The sequence below is a fragment of the Bacillus rossius genome, assembly GCF_032445375.1.
Source record: "Bacillus rossius redtenbacheri isolate Brsri chromosome 9 unlocalized genomic scaffold, Brsri_v3 Brsri_v3_scf9_2, whole genome shotgun sequence".
NCBI classification, from domain to species: Eukaryota; Metazoa; Arthropoda; class Insecta; order Phasmatodea; family Bacillidae; genus Bacillus; species Bacillus rossius.
In genome coordinates, this window is record NW_026962013.1 from 7159972 (window position 1) to 7182584 (window position 22613).

At 42.0% G+C, this 22613-nt stretch overlaps 1 protein-coding gene across 1 annotated transcript in view; it reads right to left on the minus strand.

Annotated features, from left to right (window-relative positions):
- Positions 1-22613, minus strand: part of LOC134542847 (nucleolar protein 58-like) — a 171683-nt gene that overhangs the window by 45284 nt on the left and 103786 nt on the right. The window lies entirely within an intron of this gene.

Consider the following 22613-nt stretch of genomic DNA (forward strand, 5'->3'; position numbering starts at 1 on the left):
ATCTCTTCGTTAAAGTAATAAACGTATTTGAATAAATGAGTGCAAATAAAAGTAAATTTATCAATTAAATTGTAGATTTCATTTCACTCCTTCTTTGTATCCATACGAAATAGTGATAATACAATAAAAATGATTCAATTTTATTCATAAAAGTAGTATGCGATCATTTCATCAATGTTTTGTTATGACGTTGTCACGTTAAACTATCGTCCGTAAACCGACTTTACAGACAACCAATTTTTTTTTAAGTTTATGCGTTTACTGATTTTGTTAGTTTCATTTTTCGAGGAGAAAAAAAAGACGTGAAAAGCGAGCCTGGCGCTGAAGGCGGACGCGCGGGCCGAAAGGACGGGCCCTGCCCTTTGAGATGCCCCGCCCGCTCCGCTCGCGTGGGCGGCTCCTTTGAAGGATTCCTGTCGGACCCGGGGCCTCGCCCGCTCGGGGCGCGCCCCTCTGTGGGGCCGTGGGGCCGACCACCGGGAGCAGTTTGTCAAAAAGAGTGTCTGCGCGGCGAGGCGCGGCGCGGGTCTTGGCGGCCCCGGAACGAGAATAGCGCGCGCGCTCTTCGGCTCTTCCCCCCCTCGGGAACACTGGCGCGCCCGGCGGATGAGCTGCGAACTTCGCAGCTTCACTCAAGTCGCGCCTCCTCGCTCCGTGTGCTCTATGGCCGACCGAAGGAGTCATGAAGGAAAAAAAAAGATGAAAGTGGATTTTTACGGAGCGCGCGCACCAACGAAATTTTCACAGGATGACAAAAATAGACTACATAAAAATAACAATAATTATTTATGTGCTTTTAAACTTACATTTTAGTGGCTGATATTAATAACTATATCATTATAAATATTTATATTTTGTGAATATTAATGATATTAATTGTGCTTATAAAGTGAGGTTATGTTATAATTATTTAGGCATATTGTGAAGAAAAAAAATAATGAGAATGATTTTTTTACAATGATCGCGCAGCATGCAAAGTAAAATTGACATGATGAAAAAAGCAACAAACAAATAGAAATTATATACGTTTTTTTAAATCATATACTTTGGTGAATAATACTGAATACTTGTCCATGTTGTACATGTACACCTACACACACACTTTTGTAGTTCTCTCTGTTCATACTTGCTATTGTGGACAGGGTTAGTGAAGAATACTTTTACATAAGCTAGCGGCGGGATTACAAATTAAATTATTGTTCTCACAACACTGTGCTTTGTTACCGAAAATTATAATTTCAAACAATTTGATGCAGCACAAATCAATGGGTTGCAAAACCTTAATACTGCAAAGGAAATTGTTCAAAATCAGGTTTTTATATTGCTTTATAGATATATAAATTGGAATAGAAACATTACAAATTTTTTCCACATATTACATCTGTCTTCAATTTTATATGAATAAACAAAACAGTTGGCTTTAAATAAAATATATAAGGCATGATCTTACAAAAATAATAAGTAATTATGCCAGGAGTTAAAATTCAATAGGTTAAGTCTGAAGATAGTTAAGGTTACCAAAACAGTATGTTTCACTCAATGTTATTATTAAATAAGCCTTCTGTATTCACAGATAAACGTAAGATAGAGAACGATAGGTTGGGAAACAATCACTACCAGGTTGAAAGTCTAATGCGCATGCATGCAGAAACTGCTATAGCTAGAGACCGGAAAAATTCGCGATATCAATGACCTGTAGGATATACTGCATGATCCTCTATGCACGCGGGAAAATTACATTTGCTCATTGGCTACTGACTCGTGACACCTGTTAACTGGGACGCTAGTGATTCGATACTTCTTTTGTTAAAGGTTTTTCATTGGCCGAGTATCATTCAGATAAACTGTGGCCCAATCACTGATGCAGCAAAAGGGCAAACGTTTTTGGATTCTAGACTATCACGAAATGAATCCGCGAATGTTTCCGGTCTCTAGCTATAGCCATGAGCCGAAGTCTTCAAGATGACGGACCCACGTGTGGCAACATACACCCGTTTATATTAACTTTTGCGTACATCGAGGGATGTAATAAGCGTGTTAGTATGCCAAAGTAAACTTTATGGTAGTGAAACTATTCTGAAAAACATTTTGTAAACTTGAATAGTCATAAAACGATATATCGCAACCTAAAATATATACCATATAATTAAGTAGCCAGAAAAATTGTTTTGAACAAACATGGCGTCAAAGATATTTAACATTTTGTTGATTCTCTAAAATATTATAAATATGTTAAGTTTTTTTTTTCAACTATTGAGAAGCTGTGACTGTTAGTTCAATAAAATATATTGCGAGACCTTTTTATAGATGATCTTGTTTACGGAATACATTTTTTTCGCCCGCTAGGGTATATAGTTTCACTGAATGGGTTGGGGGGGGGGGATATGTTAAAATTATTATTGCGCTCCAAGAGTAGTGCATGTTGTAACTATTTTATACTATTATGATATATTTATCACTGTGTCAAAAGAATGCTTGTTGGATCTGACTTTGAAGAGTGATTTAACTAAAAATAAAATTTTCGTTATCAATCTGGGTGAATTATAATTTGTAAAATGTCTCAAAAAATAGAAGACGATAATTTGGAGATGAAAATTCTTGTACAGCATTTCGAGGCGTTTCATACTAGATAGTTACAGTACCCGTGCAAAACATTTCTTTAGAGCGAATTGCAATTTATTATATACTGTGTCTCCATAAAATGTCCCAGTTATGAAATTTTATGGTATCAACTGAAAACGTTTTAGAGTGTCGTTTCATGGTCACAATTAAAGAGTAACTCGAACAGTTTGAGATAAGCGCATGCGCGAATACTGCTTTGATATTTTCTCGCTTGCAGCGCGAAAAAATGGCTCTTTCCCCAATTAGTAGAAGGTGAGCCTGTAAACTTTATTTAACAAGATGGAATCCCTTCCCATTTGTAATCTCTTTGTTCGTGAGTGGTTGAACGTCTAAGTCCCTGACCGTTGGATTGGTTCGAATGGTAGAGACGACAGAGCTCTTTTTCGCTGGCCTCCACGTTCACCTGACATAACGCCATTCCATTTTTTTTTCCTTCGGGCCTTTAAAAACGTTTTTGTCTACGTTCCTCCGCTACCTAATGATTTTCCAGAGCTGAAACACAGAATTGACCAAAGTGTGGGAATAATGGGACTTTGGGTTGTATGTGTGCCGTTTAAATAAAGGGGCACATATTGAACATTTGTAAATAAAAAAAATAGGTTGGTTTACCTTTAATTTGATGTATGATTTGTTATAAATAGTCCAAATTAAACGGTTATAATCAGAGACCCGAAAAAATCGCGGATTCAATTCGCGATATCCTAAAATTGAAATAGTTATACACCAATGCTGCTTCTGCCATTGGCTCACAACTCATCTTCAGGACTCTGGGCCAATAAGAAACACGTAACCAAATCTGTAACGAATCACAGACTAGTACGTTGGGACGTCTCACACGACAGCAGCCAATGAGTGGGTGACATTTTCCCGAGTATACACAGAGCCGCGGAGTTCATTCTAGCGGTCATTAAACCCGCAAATTTTTCCGGTCCCTAGTTATAATATACCAGTGAAGCTGGGACATTATTTTTTGGACACTCTGAATTATATGTACCGCTACTATTTTATTTTTCAATTTGTTTATTCTTCCCGACCCTCTGTGTGTGACGCGGTTGTTACAGCCAGAGAGTGGGAGAGAGTGAAAGAGAGAGAGAGAGAGAGGGCTTTTGTCTCAACAGCTGGCCGGGGCTGAGAGGAGATGAGCGAATGAAGGAGGGTTAGGGGACTAGGGGAAGGACTAATTGTCATTTCAAGCGCATTCAAACTGTCGGTAGGAGAGGCTTCCGTTATTCCCCGGTGCTGCGACCCACGCAGGGGGGTTACCGGCCGCGATAAGCCCTCTCCTCTGCCACCCTGCTGTCCGCCCACGTGACTGTGCCTTCCCCCCTCCCTCCCTGGCACAGAGCTGCCGGGGGGGGGGGGAGAGACTGCCCGTGACGTCACTGCACTGCCGGCGACAGCGGCGCCGTCTGCTGGAGGCAGCAGGAGTTACGCGATGATTAATCCGCGGTTGGGGGTCCGTTGATCCCTCGGGGCGAACAGCCAGGTCCGTGACTATGGAGGTTATTAGTTCTCGTGGTGGGGGGTGTCACACGAAGTCGTGGTATCTCCGGCGAAGGCCCTGCCAACACTGTCAAAACTTTCCAAAAACCTTCCAACGCGTTGGAGGATTACGACGTCACCGGAAAACTTCAATAGCACAGCCAATGTTTATTTGAGGGGGGGGGGGGGGCTGAATTGTATCCCCTTGCAAAGGGTACCTTTCAGACTTGTGGTGGCGGTAGTGTAGCTGGGTAGGAACTGGAAAGGTAACCTTTCCGATTTCTTAAAATGCATATTATTTTCTGCTTTAAAATCCTGAAAGTTATCCCCTTGGAAAGGTAACCTTTCCAGTTTGCGACATGTTTGTGCTCGGAATGGTTAGGTTAGGTTAGTTTAGTTTAGGTTAGGTTATTTTAGGTTAGTTTAGGTTAGGTTAGGTTAGTTTAGGTTAGTTTAGGTTAGATTAGTTTAGGTTAGGTTAGTTTAGGTTAGTTTAGGTTAAGTTAGGTTAGGTTAGGTTAGATTATGTTAGGTTAGGTTAGAGGGGATAACTTTCACGATTTTAAAGCAGAAAATAATATGCATTTTAATAAATCGGAAAGGGTACCTTTCCAGTTTCTACCCAGCTACACTATCGCCACCATAAGTATGAAAGGTACCCTTTCCAAGGGGATACAATTCTGTCGTCCCTCATTTGACAAGTTCGATGACTTGAGATTCCATCAGATATTTTGCACAGAGGACGGGTCCTAGAATAAGTTGGATGTTGGATGCGATCGGCCATTCAAAATCGTGCCTAGCGTAAACGGGAATGACATTCGTTTCCGTCTCAACGAAATGCCGAAGAGCACACGGCTGTTTAAAGAAGCTAAAAAAGTTAAATAACTGAAAAAAATTTTTAATATGAATGTCGTATACAAAAACATTTTATGCGTAAAAATGAAATTATGTTTCTATAACTTAAAAAAAAAACGCTGAAAATTTATTTCGTTATATAGCGAATATTATTGTGACTTAAATTTATTCATAATCAAAAATTTTATAAATGCACGAACATAATAACAAATTTGAAAAAAAAAATCCATCCAGCTCAAGGATGTATTGTTTAATATCGAAATCGAGAAAAAAATTTGAAAAGATCGAGATAGCTCAGACCATAAATAAACTTTGAAAGTGTAACACGGTATTAAAAATATTTGAGGTTATCGGTCTAAATGTATTCAGAGAACGGTTGACCAATAACTTTTATTATTGGAGTTACTACTGGACAACATAATGCATTACTGCAAATACTACTTTGTATTGATAGGCTACAGTATATTCATGTGAATGCACAAATTTAGAAATATATGTAAGTTTACATTAATATTTTGTTCCATTTACAAAAAAAAAAATTGCAGTGCGATAATGTGTAAACTTAAAAAAAAATGTGATCATGCTATTGACCAAAGAACATTCATTCTAAAAGGTCTTGATGATATGCAGGCAATTTTAGTTCTTCCAGAAGTGAAATAAATCTTCTAAATAATGTGGCTCTTTACTTAAATTATCTTAAAGAGGTTTTTTCTCAAGAATGAAGCACGCATGAATTATAACTGGAAAGTCTTGGAACAGAAACCACAAAAAAAAATCGTACTGAAATAAAAGGCAAACCTTCTGTAAAAAAACAAACTTTGCAGTGTACTTTATGACCTCTGGAATATAGTTTAGACAGTTCGCTGAGAAATTATATCGTTCGCTATAATTTAAAGCTGAGAATTTTCGGTCAAGCATATAATTAATAATGAAACTGTTCCAAGAGCACGAGGCATGATGCAATCAGGAAACAAATGGCGCGAAAGAAGGAAAGATCGCGAAGTAAGAATAAGAAATGTTAATGGCAGAACTTCTTTATGTCGCTCGCTGATTCGTGACATTTTCCGCTCCGACAGCGCCGTTTGCATCAGCGACCTTTCTTTTATTTCCCCACCTGAAAATAGTTTTTTTTTATACTCAGAAAACCATTTCTGAGATATACTGGGTTTACATACTTCGTGTGTGTGTGTGTGTGTGTGTGTGTGTGTTTGAACTTGATAGAGTGGTTATTAGGTACTAGAGACCGGAAAAATTCCGCGATTTCATTTAGTGATCATCTCTATATAATAACTCTACCTTTGTGCTGCTTCTGCTATTGGTTCATTGTAAGCCTGGATGCCTCCGGGCCAATTAGAGACCCTCGATCAAAGAGTTACCGAATCACAAGTCACCCAATTGAGACACCACACAAGTATTCGCTCAAGTATGAAGAGGACAGTGAATCATGTCCTGGAGGTCACTGGAATCGCGAAATGTTCTTCTCCTTAGTTATTACTGTGAGCCAACAAAAATGTCACCGTTAAAACTGCTTTATATCTTTCTGGCAAAAATACCCACAGATATATTTTGTAATTTCTGTAATTTTAGAGACAGAATATGAAAACAGAAGTGGGGGAAAATAATCATGCTCAAGACTTAGTGAATTATTGTTAGTAAAATTTCAAGGAAAGTTTTCAATTGCCTACATTCAGTAATTGATCGGACTATCTTCACTTGGGATGGATCTGCCCACGAAGAAAATGACCACTTGTGAACCAACAAAAAATAAGTTTAACTGAAAATTAAATACTTTATGCATTAACATTAATTAATAATATTAAAAAAAAATTGTGTCAGACAATTTTTTTTTTTCACCAAAAGTTCCACGGGGCCATGTATTTTTCGCGAAAAATACGGAGCGCCCATTATGCTGCAGTGAGGCATGTCCGCTCCAGTGGTTTATTCCTTGACATCGGCGGCTGTCTACAAGGGAAGCCACAGTCCTGTCTGACCAGGCCATTCCGGACGCGTTTGCTTCCACACTTAACGACTGTGGCTCGTGTACCATCAGCAGACGTGTGCCGGTAAGATATAGAGCCTATCACGAGACACAGCGACGAAGCTACGGTGCTTTAAAGGGATATGTCTAGGGACCGGAAAAATTCGCGGATTCAATGACCTCTAGGATAGCCTCCATTATCCTCTGCACTTCTCAAGTAAACACGCGTGTTCACTGGTTACTAAATTGCGAGTCGTCTCCACTGGGTAGCTTGTGATTCGACGCTTCTTTGGTCGATAGTCTCTCATTGGCCCAGAGAGCTCCAGTTAAACCGCGAGCCAAATAGCAGAACCAGCAGAATTATACACATGTTTGAATTTCAGCCTATCACGAAATGAATCCGCGAATTTTTCCGGTCTCTAAGCGTGAGGTGTTGTCGATGAAGGGTTTGTCTGGTTGGTTCGAGAACCAAATAGGGGACCCGGGTGTAAACTAGAGCGGTCTCGTCCCCGCCTGGCTGACGGCCGAGTGCGCTCTCCCCGAGTGCGCTCATGGGGGAAGGAGGGAGGGGGAATGAAGTGCACCACTTGCGGACCAGGAGCTGGGGAACCTTTCAGTGAAAGGGCAAAGCTGCCGCATGATCATCGATTCCTGTTACAACCCCCCGCCCCATCCCCCCTTCCTGCTTCCAGGGATTCCTTCACCCGCGGTGTCGAACATTGGCGCATGGGCGATTCCCCCACCCCCCACTCCACTCCATCCCTCAATATCCCCCTCCCCCTCCCCCGGGCAGTCTCTCGGAAGTGGCCCCACCGCTGCAGCCACTTTCGTTTAATATTCATGACGGCGTCCGCGGAGCGGCGGGTGGGGGGTTGTTGTTTATCGGCCGCGCCCCCGCAGCCAATGGGATGCCGCGCTCCGAAAGCTGGGCCCGGGATTGGGCGCATGCCTCGCGCGCCCGCCCCGTAGGATTGGCTGGGGTCGGCTCGCTGGACGTGCCGGCGAGAATCCCCGGGAGGTTCGCTCTGGAGGCGAAGTAGACTCGCACCACGGGCGCATCCTTTCCTTCGCGGTCCTGTCGATTCGCCCTCCGCTGCCCTCAGGCAAATTATAGACATAGGCTAAGCATGGCCCCCGCATTCGATTACGGGCCCTGGGCCCAAGATCTGAGACCCCAACACCCCCCCCCCCCTTTCCAAATTTTACAGTCACGTGCTACATTATAATCGCATGGTTATTTCTTACCAACACTCTTTTTTAGAACGTTATTTAACCTGAAAATACGTGGTTAAAATTATGGTTACTATTTTATGAGTTTCATTTATAAAATTATTTTACTTTAAAATAACCACAGCGATCATGTATTTATTTCAGATACTGAGATGAAAATAAAAAATAATTACAGAAAAATAAACAGGACTGGGGTCCACCTTCTGGGGGCCATGGACACAAGAGGGTCGTTACAAGAGGGTCGAAAGGGTCGTTACCACAACGCCGAACGTACAATAACGCCGAATACCATAACGCCGAAATGCCAAATTGACCGCAACGCCGACAGCTAGTAAACTGCTGTGTACCACAACGCCGAAATACAGTAACGCCGAAAAATGTTGCTGCGGGGAGGGGGGGTGGCACAGGAGCAAAATGAAAAACAACTGAATGAATTTGTGTGCTAACCTTACCTAACCTAACCTTTGTGGCAATCCTGCAATGACATTTTTGGCGTTATTGTATTTCGGCGTTGTGGTACACAGCATTTTTCTAGCTGTCGGCGTTGAGGTCAATTTGGCATTCGGCGTTAAGGTTTTCGGCGTTGTGGTATTTCGGCGTTGTGGTGTTTCGGCGTTGTGGTGCGTCCCCATTTCGAAACCAATCACGTGCGGTCTCGTCCAGAAGGATGGAAAAACTGACCGTTTTAAAGGTCAATAAATAAAGATCCCGGGAATTTCGCGAATTTGTCTGGCGTCGGTAGATTGATTCAAAGCCCCGTGTTGGCTTTCCCCATTGGCTGTTTTACTGGCGAGAACTATTCTGATCTTGTTTACTTCTCGCCTAGCTGGGAATCGCTGACCCCACGGGCGCCGAAAGGCGCATCTCAGCAACAGAGCTCCAACGTCAACAACAGTGCGAGAACATGAAAGTTTTTCATTCTAGCTTGCGACCAACTGAATCCGCGAAATTTCAGCATCTCTTATTTAATGAGCGACGAGAATGATTAAGAGGCAGGGCCGTGTAATTATTTCTCGCGAAGATATTTCCAGACCAGCGGCGTGTTAAAAACTTTGCAGCATCGTCTGTGTTTCGTCGTTGGATGGGTATCTTCCAGGCACTTGACCACTGTCGCCACACCAATCGCAGCCATCCAGTGAGGAAGCAAACGCGTTCTGAATGGCCCAGCCAAACAGGTGCCAACGTTTGGTATCGTCCGTCACGTCTTGCCTAGGAGTTATCTGCCTTCCCACATAATGAAGCTGAAGATTGGCGTCCCGGTTTTGCCGATGCGTAGCCTTGATGCATCGAGACTGTGCAATCAATGGGACTTCAAAAACAAATTTTCTCGCTTTTTCAAAGTGTATGTCCTACAGACATGAAACTCGGTAGTGATGTTCATTATATTTTAGTGTTTTTAGCCCGGGCAACGCCGGGTACTTTAGCTAATTTTTTTTTTACGTGACAACGTCTAATAAATCGATGAACGCCGGCTGCACGCACGAAAAAGGATGACTCATTGTCCCGTTACGCACATTGTCCCGTTACGCGCATTGTTCCGTTGCACTCATTGTACGCTTGCGCCGCATCTATATCTCTTCCACTCGATTGGAACAACCATCGATTTGACTTTTTCGAGGCACATTAAACTTGAAACACTCCCATTCGTTTCCTACTTTTCCTATCATCGTCCTATCCTTAACAGAATAAACATATTTTAATTAATGAGTGCAAATAAAAGTAAATTTATCGATTAAATTGTAGATTTCATTTCACTCCTTTGTATCCATACAAAATAGTGATAATTCAATAAAAATGATTCAATTTTATTCATAAAAGTATGCAATCATTTCATCAATGTTTTGTTCTGACGTAGTCACGTTAAACTATCGTCCATAAACCGACTTTACAGACAACCAATTTTTTTTAAATATTATATTCGTAAAATCTACCCGTGCTATGATCTCGATGCATAATAATATATTTTTTAATTATATTAATATGGTGTACCTTGAAATGCGATATCATTGGTTGTCATTTGTTACGTTTCCGTTGGATTGTGGAAGCGGCAGAAGCGATGGTGAAATGTTCCGTGAGAGCCGTCTACGTTTGCGTGCCGTTGTAGCACGAGCCTTAAGGGAGTGCCTCCCAATTCAGGTCAAGATTTTATATTTACAGTAATTAAACATAAACTTGTACACTTTTTACAATTGTTTAACTTTCACGAGATGAAGTGTATATATATATATATATATATATATATATATATATATATATATATATATATGTATGTATATATATATACAGCGCATGCTTTCTGCATAATTAGCTGACAAAGTTACATTTTTTTAACGTTTTTGGGTCGTAAAAATAAGGATAATTTAATTTATTGAAAAAATGAAACTGTTTATGTTTAACTGCAATGCACTTCAAGAAATTGTTTGAATTTATTTCAGAAAATATTTATTAATTTTACCCGGCATTTAAATTCTCAAATTTGTTACGATTTTGACAGCCAAGAATCATATGAAATGAGTTTTTGCGACAGAAATGCAAACCATATCATGAAGTAGCCAGTGGCATTGCAGTTGAACCTAAAAAGTTTCAGTTCTGCAATAAATTTAAATTCTCATTAATTGTACAACCCATAAACGTTAAAGAAAAAATGTAATTGTGGCAGCTGATTAGGCAAAACGTATGCGCTGTATAGTTTTCTTTCATTTCGTGAAAGTAAAACAATTTAAAAAGTCTGAAATTTGATCAGTGATTAGTAGAGACCTTAAAAATTCGCGGGTTCATTTCACGATAGGCTAGAATCCAAATACATTTGCCTTTCTTGCTGCTTCAGTGATTGGGCCACAGTTTATCTGAAGGACTCTGGACCAATGAAAAACGCTCGTCAAAAGAAACAGCGAATCACAAGCATTCCAGTCAACAGGTGTCACGAGTCAGTAGCCAATCAGCAGGTGAAAATCTGCACAAGTACATAGAGGATCATGGAGTCTATTTTTCCGGTCCCTAGTCATTAGTATGAATATAAAATCATGACCTGAAATGGGAGCTCACGGTCCTCCCAACACTTGCCCTGGCGCGCTCCATCCAGGCGACCACGCCGACAGGGGCATGCTTATTGGAGGGTTAATATTCATGGGGCGGCGAGGCGACGTGGTTATGCGCCGGTGGTGATGAGGGAACCCGAGGAAGGGAGGGGGGGTGTTGTAACAAGGGAAAGAGCGGCCTGCCGGGAGATTATGACAGTAGCATAACCAGCCGTGATACATCAGCATCTTCTGCTTCACCCCCTGGCAGCCAGGCCGTCAAAAGGTAGACACCCGAAAAAAAAATCGCGGATTCAATTCGCGATATCCTAAAAATTGAAATAGTTATACACAAATGCTGCTTCTGCCATTGGCTCACAACTCATCTTCAGGACTCTGAGCCAATAAGAAACACGTAACCAAATCTGTAACGAATCACAGGCTACTACGTTGGGACGTCTCACACGGCAGCAGCCAATGAAATGGGTGACAATTTCCCGAGTATACATAGAGCTGTGGAGTTCATCCTAGCGGTCATTGAACCCGCGAATTTTTCCGGTCCCTATCAATAGGGCCAGCAAAAGGTCGAGGGTTCAACGACCTCCAGGTTGGACTCCACTACGGCCCTCTGCACGCTCGGGCAAACGGCGCCTGTTCTTTGGCTGCTGACTAGGCGTCTCTTCACCGGGTTACTTGGGTTTCTATGCTCCTTTGGTTGACCCAGAGCCAACCGGACCAAAAGGCGATTCAACAGCAGGAACAGCACAAATGTAAATTATTTGAACTGCGCTTATCACGAAATGAATACGCGAATCGTTCCGGTCTCTACACTGTTGAAATTTTTCACCTTCAATTTACGAAGAACAGCTTATCCAGGTATCTTCGTAAATTTACTGCTATCTTCATAGATCTACGAACACTGAGTTTACTTACACTGAAGATAAATCCAAAAGACTATTTTTGGTATGTTAACAATACATTCAAAAAAATGCTTAAGTCTACACTTGTGTGTTTACCTTTGATTAAAATGAAACATACGACTCGGAATACGTCATAGTTTCTACGAAGATCCAGTTATCTGAAATTACGAAAAACTCTAAGTTTATTTCAGGTGAATTATTCCTTGGAAAGTCCTTAAATTTACTGCAATTTCTAACAGTGTAGTCATCAGCGCAAACTGCTGCGTTTACACCTATAGATAGGATAATGAGCGGTTCCTTTCGGCCCAGGCTAGAATTTAAAAAAAAAACTTTTGCTTTCCCGCAGTAATGAAAAACAAAACCATTTTTCTGGCCTCAAAAATAAATTATTGTCAGTTTAAACGCCAAAAAAAATTTTTTTTTGTGATATGCTATCACTAGGGACACGTAATTTTCGCGGAAAGATCTGAATGCTCATTAGTAGGGCCATGCATATTTCGCGAAAAGATTTCTAGTCTAGTTATAAGTTAAAAAAACTGTAACATCGTCTTTGTTTTGTGACTGGGTGTAAATCTTTCAGGCACATGTATAATTTGAGCACACCAATCACAGTAATTCAGTGCGGAAGCAAACGCGTCCTGAGTGGCTCGGTCAAACAAGGCTACGACTTCTCTCGCAGACGGTCGCCAATCACAAGGAAGAAACAGCTGATGCGCGTATACCTTGTTGCAGTCTAACAGGCGTTCAGCTTTATTCGCGAAAAATGCCTGCCCCTACCAATAACTTTGTATTTTATTATGAGGCCCGACGAATGCACTAAATTTACGGGTCTCTAATGATTGTCAACAGTATAAGTCCTTCCATGCATCTAAAAAAATAATAATAACTTAAAAAATTATGAACTGAATTATTAGTTCTTTTCGCTTCTTACTTACAGACATGTACATGTAAAAAAAATCGTAACGTAATTTTTTTTAAAATATTTCAGACACCGCTGGCTACGTGGTGCGAATCGAATAACCACGACGACGTATTTTACTACCCGAAATCGGCAATAGATATCGCAGCGGATCCGCTCGCCCTTCGATGAAACATTCATCGAGTAACGTCACGCTGCCCTACTTCGCCAGAGAGTTTCGAAGGGATGGGTTTTAAATTATTCCCCTTCTCCAGCCGCCATAACTTTGCATCTCTCCAGGGCGGGTTCACGCCGAGCTATTAATATTTATTACTGGCGGCGGATGGCTGAAGCCGGACACAATATTTCGGCAACAGGGAAGGAGGGGGGAGGGGAAAGACGCCATCAATCACACCCCGTCGAGCGGAGCCGCTGCAGTTTCGCCACCGCGTGATGGGGGGCGAGTGGAATAATTAATGGCGGCCGCCGCACTGCGCGCGCTGCTGGCGCTGCGTCGCGGCGGGCGGGGGAACTACATAGCTGTGCGGCGCTTCTCATCCCCGGCCCCAAATTGCTTAGTAGAATTTTTCTATCTGCCCAACTCTTCTTCCAGGACCATCCTTCTTTTCCTGTACTCAACCTGCCTGCTAATAATGCATGATATTTTTGCATCCAGCATGAAAGTGCCCAGGGTTTTCCCTCTGTCTATGGAGGTTTTACCTGGGCCCAACTTACCTAGTAATTAGTCTAGAATTAAGATAGGGGAGTTAGTCATGGCGCCAATTGCTGCCATGGCTGGCCAATCCCCGAGCAAAGCACACGATGCATGTCTCCCTTTCTGCATGGCTTAAACCCAGCATGATTAGGCGTAAGGGCTTCGGCCTGGGACGCACCTAGAGTCTTCCCTAACCCAGATCCCTCCCAAACAAAATACACTTAGTTTTAGTTAGGTTAGGGGGAAAAAAAAATTCCCCGGCTGACTGCTCTCTCTTCCCCGCGCCCGATAACTAGAGACCTGAAAAATTCGCGGATTCATTTCGTGTTATGCTAACATTCAAATAATTATACTTTAGTGCTGCTTCTGCCATTGGTCCACTGTTAATCTGGAGGACTGAGGGCCAATTAGAGACCCTCACTCATGGAAGTGTCGAATCACAGGCCACCCAGTCGAGACCACTCACAAGTCAGCAGCAAATGAACAGTTGGCATTTACCCGAGTGTGGAGAGGATATTGGAGTCTATCCTGAAGGTCATTGAACCCGCGAATTTTTTCCGGTCTCTACCGATAACCGCCGATAGCGCCGTCCTTGCATCATTGCTAAGGGGCATGCGTATTTCGCGAAAAGATTCTGAGACTAGCTGGGAGTTAAAACAATGTAGCATCGTTTTTGTGTGTCATGATTGGGCGGGTATCTTTAAATGTACATGTCGATTGCTGGACCACCAATCACAGCTGTTCAGTGCGGAAGCAAACGCGTCCTGAGTGGCTCGGCCAAATGAGGCAACAACTTCTCTCGCCGATGGCCCCCAATCGCAAGGAAGAAACCGTTGGTGCGGGTATACCTTGTTGCAGTCTAACAGGCGTTCAGATTTATTCGCGAAAAATGCCTGCCCCTAATCATTGCGCTCTTTTAATCAGACACGCCCAAAGGGAACACAAGTCCTACACATGACTATTTTAATGTAACAAATAATTATTTTTGAAAAAATTATATTAATTTTTAATTTATTATTATTTAATTTATTATTGTTTTTTTTTAAATAATTAAAGGAAAATTTGGAATGAGAATTGTCCTATTTCATTACGAGATAACGTATCTAATTTTCAAACAGCTTTAACATCAAAAATGTTTTATATAATTTAATTCTAGCAATGACTGTAGGGACCTGAAAAATTCGCGCGTCCAATGACCTCCAGGATAGACTCCACGATCCTGTGCATACTCGGGCAAACGTCGCCTGTCCATTGGCTGCTGACTTGTGAGGCGTCTCAATTGGGAGTCTCGTGACTCGATACTGCTTTGACTGAGGGTCTACAGTTCTCCAGGTTAACAGTGCACCAATAGCAGAAGTTGCATAAAAGTACAATTATTAACATTTCAGCATATCGCGGAATGAATACGCGAATTTTTCCAGTCTCTAGGCCAATGAGAGTAGCCCATTTCCCCCGCTGGAAGGACCAATCACCGGCCCTATTCATCCGCCCGGTCTCTGTCTCTGGGCCGTCGAGGATCGTATATTCCCGTCGGAGGAACACTCCAGGACTCTCTTCTCTCGGAGCCGCGCCTGGCTCCGGCTTTACAGCCGGTCGTTAGGTCTTGTTAGCGACGGCCCGCCATTTGCCGGAGGACCACTGGAACTATAGTGGTGGGGTGGGGGGGGGGGGGTCGAGAGTAAGTGGTGGGGGGTGGATGAAGGATATCGCTCATCCCCTCCTCCCCCCCTCCCTCTCTCCAGCGGCAGAAATAGATCGAGGCGCAAGCACTCGAATTTGTAACGGCGGCCGACCAAACAAACAGTCCTTGATCACGGCGCCCGTCTGACCGCCGCGCGAAATCACTGCGCTGATCCGCGAGCGAATGAACGACCTCGGAGGGGGTGGTTGGAGACGATGAAAGGTGACGAGACGATAATCGTACCCTCGAGAGAAAAAAAAATAGCCTGTCATGGGGACTGTCAACAGAAGTAGTGAAAACTTAAAAACTTTGTTTTTAAATGTGTAATATTACATCATTTCTACGTCAAATGTTCATAAGAAAATAATTTTGGTATTATATCATCAGTAGAGACCCGAAAAAATCGCGGATTCAATTCGCGATATCCTAAAATTGAAATAGTTATACACCAATGCTGCTTCTGCCATTGGCTCACAACTCATCTTCAGGACTCTGGGCCAATAAGAAACACGTAACCAAATCTGTAACGAATCACAGGCTACTACGTTGGGACGTCTCACACGACAGCAGCTAATGAGTGGGTGACATTTTCCCGAGTATACATAGAGCTGTGGAGTTCATCCTAGCGGTCATTGAACCCGCGAATTTTTCCGGTCCCTACAATTCAGTTAAATTCAATATGTTTTTTTGAAGTGAAAACATCTATGGGAAGGTTTGGATAGGGAGTAAATAATTCAATGCAAGTTGTCATCGACATGGTCACGTGACGTGTTAACGATAACACTATATCTGTTCCTATTAGTGTTCAAATTGTGTTTTTGTTCAATTTTTATTATTTTAAATCTTAAGTATACGATTACTGTGCAGTAAAAAGTGAGTATAAAATATATTAATATTCTCATATAAAGATACCTATAGTTTGAATAACGAAGAAAACTGAGTCTTTGTACCAATATTACCTAAAAATTAAGAACATCATTATTTGTTTTTAATACCTACAATTATTACTATGCAATGCGTATTTTATGGTAATTTAGGATTTATTTTACTAACGTGATAAAACAAATTTGTTGTGTTATTAATATTTTTTCTTAAAAATTGCGAAAAAGTATCTGATTTTTATCAAAAAATATTTTCTTATGTTACACAATTATATTTTACAAAGTTTGTAAATATTATTTCAAATTATATTTGTATTTTCTTAATTATATTATTAATAGGTATTACGTATTAATAATAATATTTACTTTGATTTGCAAGTTTTAATTTAAAATCAAACAATTTATTTGGATATCCAAAAATAACAACTGTTTGTTTATAGTTTTGTTTTCACTTCTGTCGGCAGTCCTCATTACTGATTAAAAATTTTTTTATTTGCACATTTATTACTTTACAGCGTCGGTGTTTACATCAAGACACTGCAGCACTCGGTGCTTTTTTGCCTAATCTATGTTGACAAATATTTACATTTCTAATTTGGTAATTGTAAAAACATGAGTTGGTTTAAAGGAAAATTAAAAAAAAAAAAAGCTTTAGTGCTGTTTTTTTTGGGGTACCTCCGTGGCTCAATGTCTTTGCTTTAAAGGATATTTCTACATCAGGGGAAGAGACCAGATTCGCGGATCTTTGCTTAGAGTGAATCTGTAATTTCAGCCCTCCCCATTGAAATATCTTTGTACAAGGGTGGTTTAACGTCTAAGTCCATCACCGTTTGATCGGCCGTAATTGTCGAGACGATAAGCTCTTTTTCGCTGGCCTTCGCGTTCACCAGACGTAACGCCATGCAATTTTTTTTTTTTAATTTTGGGGGTTTGTGAAAAATTTTGTCTACGTACCGCTACCTATAATGATTTTCCAGAAATGAGACGGAGAACTGAAGAGGCTATTGCAGCCATTACTTCGGACGTGTTAACCAAAGTGTGAGAAGAATTGAACTTTAATTTGGATGTGCGTGGCGTATAACTAAATGTGCGCATATTGAACAGTTGTAAGACAAAAAAAATGTTATTTAACCTTCAATTCAATGCATGTGATTTTGTAAATAGTCTAAATTAAACTGTTATAATATACCGTTGAAACTGGAACATTCTTTTTTGGACATTCTGTATACTTCTGGATTCAAACCAAGAACAGGTCCCGTAGCCCTCAGAAGACTCCGACTTAACACTCGAAGGTGCGAGAACAATGGCGTACTAGTTACGCCACTTCACGTGACGGGGTTCTGGAAACCGTGTGATCGTAATGAAACTTCATAATTCTAAATTTTCACTTGAACGATAAAAAAAACAATGTTCAATTAGTTTACTTAAAAGATACGATATAAAAAAAACAATAAAGTACACTTGAAAAAAACTAGTACTACTGGAAATTTATGAACATATTTTCATAATTATAATTTAATTTAATTTAAATTTTAAAGAGAAAGCTCTTTGTTTTATTTCAAAATAACGAAAAATGCAGCACTGTAGCGTTGTTTTCGCTAACGCATGACCCGGGAGTGAGCCATCGATAGAGACCGGAAAAATTCGCGGATTCCTTTCGAGACAGGCTGGAATTTAAACTCGTTTAGCTTAATGCTGCGTCAGTATGATTGGACCGCAATTTACCTGAAGGACTCTGAGCCAATGGCAAACACTCAACAAAAGAAGTACTTGTCGAATAACAAGAATCGCAGTAAACAGGTGTCCCGAGTCGGTATAGCCAATGACCAGGCGATAGTTGCCCGAGTACATAGAGAGAATCGTGGAGTCTATCCTAGTGGCCATTGAAACCGCGAATTTTTCCAGTCCCTAGCCATCGACCTCCCCACTCCTGTGCGTCGCACTTTTCGTTGCGCTCTGATGACAGACCCAGACGCGACACGGCGGACGACGGAAGGGAGAGAGACGGTCCGAGACGTCGATGAAGCCGCGGAGAGAGGCGCCCCGGGTCTACCCGCCCCCCTCCCCCTCCACGCTGGTCCAGCGCGGCCGGAGGGGCTAGAGGAGATGTAGTAATTGCGACCTACTTGCCGCTACACGTCCCCCCGCGCCGAGGTGTGCGCAGTGCGGAACACTGCCCCCAGGGGTCTGCCGCACGGGAGACGCGCTAGGCTCCACGCTTCCTTGGAACTGCTCCAACGAAAACCCTGTCTTTCTCCCCCCCCCACCCCTCCTGGGACACAGTCCGGTCGCTGGAATGAAAGGATGCAGAGACCCTCAAACAATCCCCTTGTCCACTTGGTCCAGAGGCTAGCGTGTCTGGCTGGAGGGTCACAGGGATCCAGGTTCGAGAGAGGAAGAGAGTGGAGGGGGAGAGAGGGAGAGTGATGAGGGGGAGAGAGAGAGTGAGGGAGACAGAGAGAGGAAGGGAAGAGAGAGGGAGAGAGGAGGGCGAGAGAGTGAGTGAGGGAGACATAGAGAAGAAGGGAAGAGAGAGGGAGGGAGAGAAGTAGAGAGTGAGGGAGACAGAGAGAGGAAAGGAAGAGATAGGGAGGGATAGAAGGAGAGAGATAGAGCGAGAGAGATGGAGCGAGAGAGAGTGAGAGAGACAGAGAGAGGAAGGGAGGAGAGAGTGATGGGGAGAGAGAGTGAGGGAGACATAGAGAGAGGAAGGGAAGAGAGAGGGAGAGAGAGGAGGGCGAGAGAGAGATAGAGAGATATGGTGCGAGAGAGAGTGAGAGAGACAGAGAGAGGAAGGGAGGAGAGAGATGGGGGAGAGAGAGTGAGGGAGACAGAGAGAGGAAGGGAAGAGAGAGGGAGAGAGGAGGGCGAGAGAGAGGAGGGCGAGAGAGAGATAGAGATATATGGTGCGAGAGAGAGTGAGAGAGACAGAGAGAGGAAGGGAGGAGAGAGAAGGAGAGAGATGGGGCAAGAGAGAGAGTGAGGGAGACAGAAAGAGAGGAAGGGAGGAGAGATGGGGCGAGAGAGTGTGAGGGAGACATAGAGAAGAAGGGAAGAGAGAGGGAGGGAGAGAAGGAGAGAGTGAGGGAGACAGAGAGAGGAAGGGAGGAGAGAGAGAAGGATAGAGATGGGGCGAGAGAGAGAGAGATAGAGTGTGAAGGATACCTCGCGGAACATTGTCGCAACTCGTCCCGCGGAGTCACCATGAAGCTAGCTCCCTGAACACACGAGACGAGAATGAGTTCCAGAAGCTTCTAAAAAACCAGAGCAGGCCATACTTCACGCCGCCGTGTCAGAAATAAGAGATGAGATAGCAGCGAGGGTAGCTCTTCCTCCGGCTAAGAGCCGCGCGCGAATAATAATGCTTTGAGAAGTTGAAATGATAACGGGGGGAAATTTTTAGGTAATACAAAAGTGAAATGTGAAAACGGAATGTTTCTTCTTGAAATATACATAAACATCTTCCATGCGCTTTTATATATGAGCGCGTTCTTGCGGAATAAGTCGTTTAACATACCAAATAAGGATCTCGAACCAAAAAATAAATATGTAATATAAACAAGCGAAACGTGTATCGCGTGCATGGATAAGGAGGGAAAAGCTCTGAGTTTACGTGATCTATTTACACGGTTTATCCTCTATTTCTTAAGTCGCAATTTAAATACGGAAGAATATTGTTGAAATAGGCTACGGATTACAGTAGATGCGTGTTCTGACGAAAATGAATTCGTCAGAATAGCTCGGATTTGTTGGTCACAACAAGTGTTTTCATTGCAGGCGTGTTCTTATGTCAGTTTGCTTCTATCCACCAACGAAGATGGAACCCATAGACGATGCGTATTTCCTTGAAAGTCCGGGATTAACTTTACTAATTTACTAATGAGTACTAAAAAAAATCGAATATATTAACGGATTGTTGGATGCAAGAGACGATAAAGGAAAGTATCAAATGTTATTTCTAGATATTTTAAGTCAGCCAATGAAGTTTTATGAGTACATATTTCAGAATGACACCTACATCGTTCAAATATATCCCACTCTTTTCGAGACAGATCTCTGTTGTAATTTATTTTCTTGCATATCCAAAAGACACGCGGTTTCAGATACAAGATATATTTATTTTTGTACATCCATTGTTATGACTTAATGATAACTAGAGACCGGGAAAATTCGCGGATTCATTTCATGATAGGCTGAAATTCAAACATGTGTATAATTATGCTGGTTCTGCTATTGGCTCGCGGTTTAACTGGAGCTCTCTGGGCCAATGAGAGACTATCCACCAAAGAAGCGTCGAATCACAAGCTACCTAGTGGAGACGGCTCACAATTTAATAACCAATGAACACGCGTGTTTACTTGAGAAGTGCAGAGGATAATGGAGACTATCCTAGAGGTCATTGAATTCGCAAATTTTTCCGGTCCCTAATGATAACCTACAACAAGCACGTGGAAGTCACAACTAAATGAACTGTTTTGAACGACAAACCAAATCTTATATGTTCGTAAGTAATCTGCAGAGGCGGTTGCAGGCAGTGTAAACACTTCCACTTCATTCGCGTTGTTTGATTGTCCTGAAGAACTCTTCAGAACCCTCTTCTTGCCAGAACACACATCCACTGTAAGCGTAGCCTTAAAGGAATGAGATAACGCACATAATTAGGGACTGGAAAAATTCGCGTATGCAATGACCTCCAGGATAGACTCCACGATCCTGTGCATACTCGGGCAAACTTCGCCTGTTCATTGGCTGCTGACTTGTGAGGCGTCTCTTTTGGGAGACTCGTGATTCGATACTGCTTTGACTGAGGGTCTATAATTGGCCCACAGTCCTCCAGGTTAACAGTGAACCAATGGCAGAAGTTGCATAAAAATACAATTGTTTGCATGTTAGCATATCGCGAAACGAATTCGCGAAATTTCCGGTCTCTACACATAATGAGCACAATGATTGCAGGAATAGCTTAACTCACCACATCCTTAACTAAGGCATGTGTGCTTGAATGAACGAATGTGTGTGTGTGTAGTTCAAGGACTTCGGTAACTTTTTGATAGTTAACTGGTTCATTTACCATCAGAGCAAAGATCAAGCTTTATTTTAATCACTAAACTTAAATATTTAACTTGAAAAAAATAATGTTTATAACTTCGAGAATTTTTTTTGTTTTTGTTTTTAGACTCTTAGGTATTATTTTGTTTGGCATGTTCACAAACACACAAACCCCCTTTCCCTCCGCCCCAAACACTGTAAGCATTTCGGCCAATGGAGGTGGCTTTTAAAGGTAAATGATGACTAAGTATTTGCTAAGGATGATTATTTGCAAACATGTCTTAATTAAACCAAAACAGCCTCTATTAATAGGGACACCTGTATTTCGCGAATAAGTACATTTCATGTCTAGGTACATCGCAAAACACCGTTGTTTTTTTTCTTGTAGTTATTGGCTGTGGTCGGCGAGAGGTGTTTTCCCGCACTTGACGGGGCCAATGGGAATGTGGATACCGTACTGCTGCACGTACACGATTCGCTATTACTCTAAGAAAAGGCTACAGTGTTTTGTGACATACCTTGACACGAAATGTATTCGCGAAATACAGGTGTCCCTATCTATTAATAGTTCTAAAAATTATGCTAAGAAATATTTCATAACTTTTTACATTTCATGCAATTAGTTTAACGGTTGTTTGAAACCGTGTTCTTGGTTTTCCGGTCGAAGAAACCATCATGTCTACGTAAAAAAATTACTTCGAGGACCTAGTTTTGTCGGAAACGTCAGCTATAATAAGCCTCGGGAGAATCAGTCACGGCGATAACAAACGGCGACTTACACCGTCGTCGGACATTCCGTGTGAAGTACGTCGGCAAGGAATGAAGGAAGGGGGGGGGGGAGCGACCTTTACACTCCATAGCCGTAATTTAACTTGCCACAGATGATGTTTGTACAACAGCCGATAGCGTAGACAGACCTGCGCGCGATTCTCTTCCACCCAATGTTCGGCTAAATGTATCCCACAGCACATGTTCACAGAAGTTTAAACAGGCTTCGTGGCGTCATGCTCGACTTTTTTTTTTTTGCCTGCCGAGATTTCGTGCTAACTGAAGTTTACAGACGTGCTATTTGAGCCTGGGGCAGTGAAATTAAAATCGCGCTATATGAATTCGCACAATCTGAATCCGTGCTAAGTGAGGGATAGGTGTAAAGATAAATGGTGTGACATATTTATAGTTGAGTGTTATTCAACGCATTTATATTACGTAGAGTATATTTTTTTTAGGCCGGTGTTCTAACACGCAAAAATAGGGGTTTATGTGTTGAATATGCTACTATTGTACC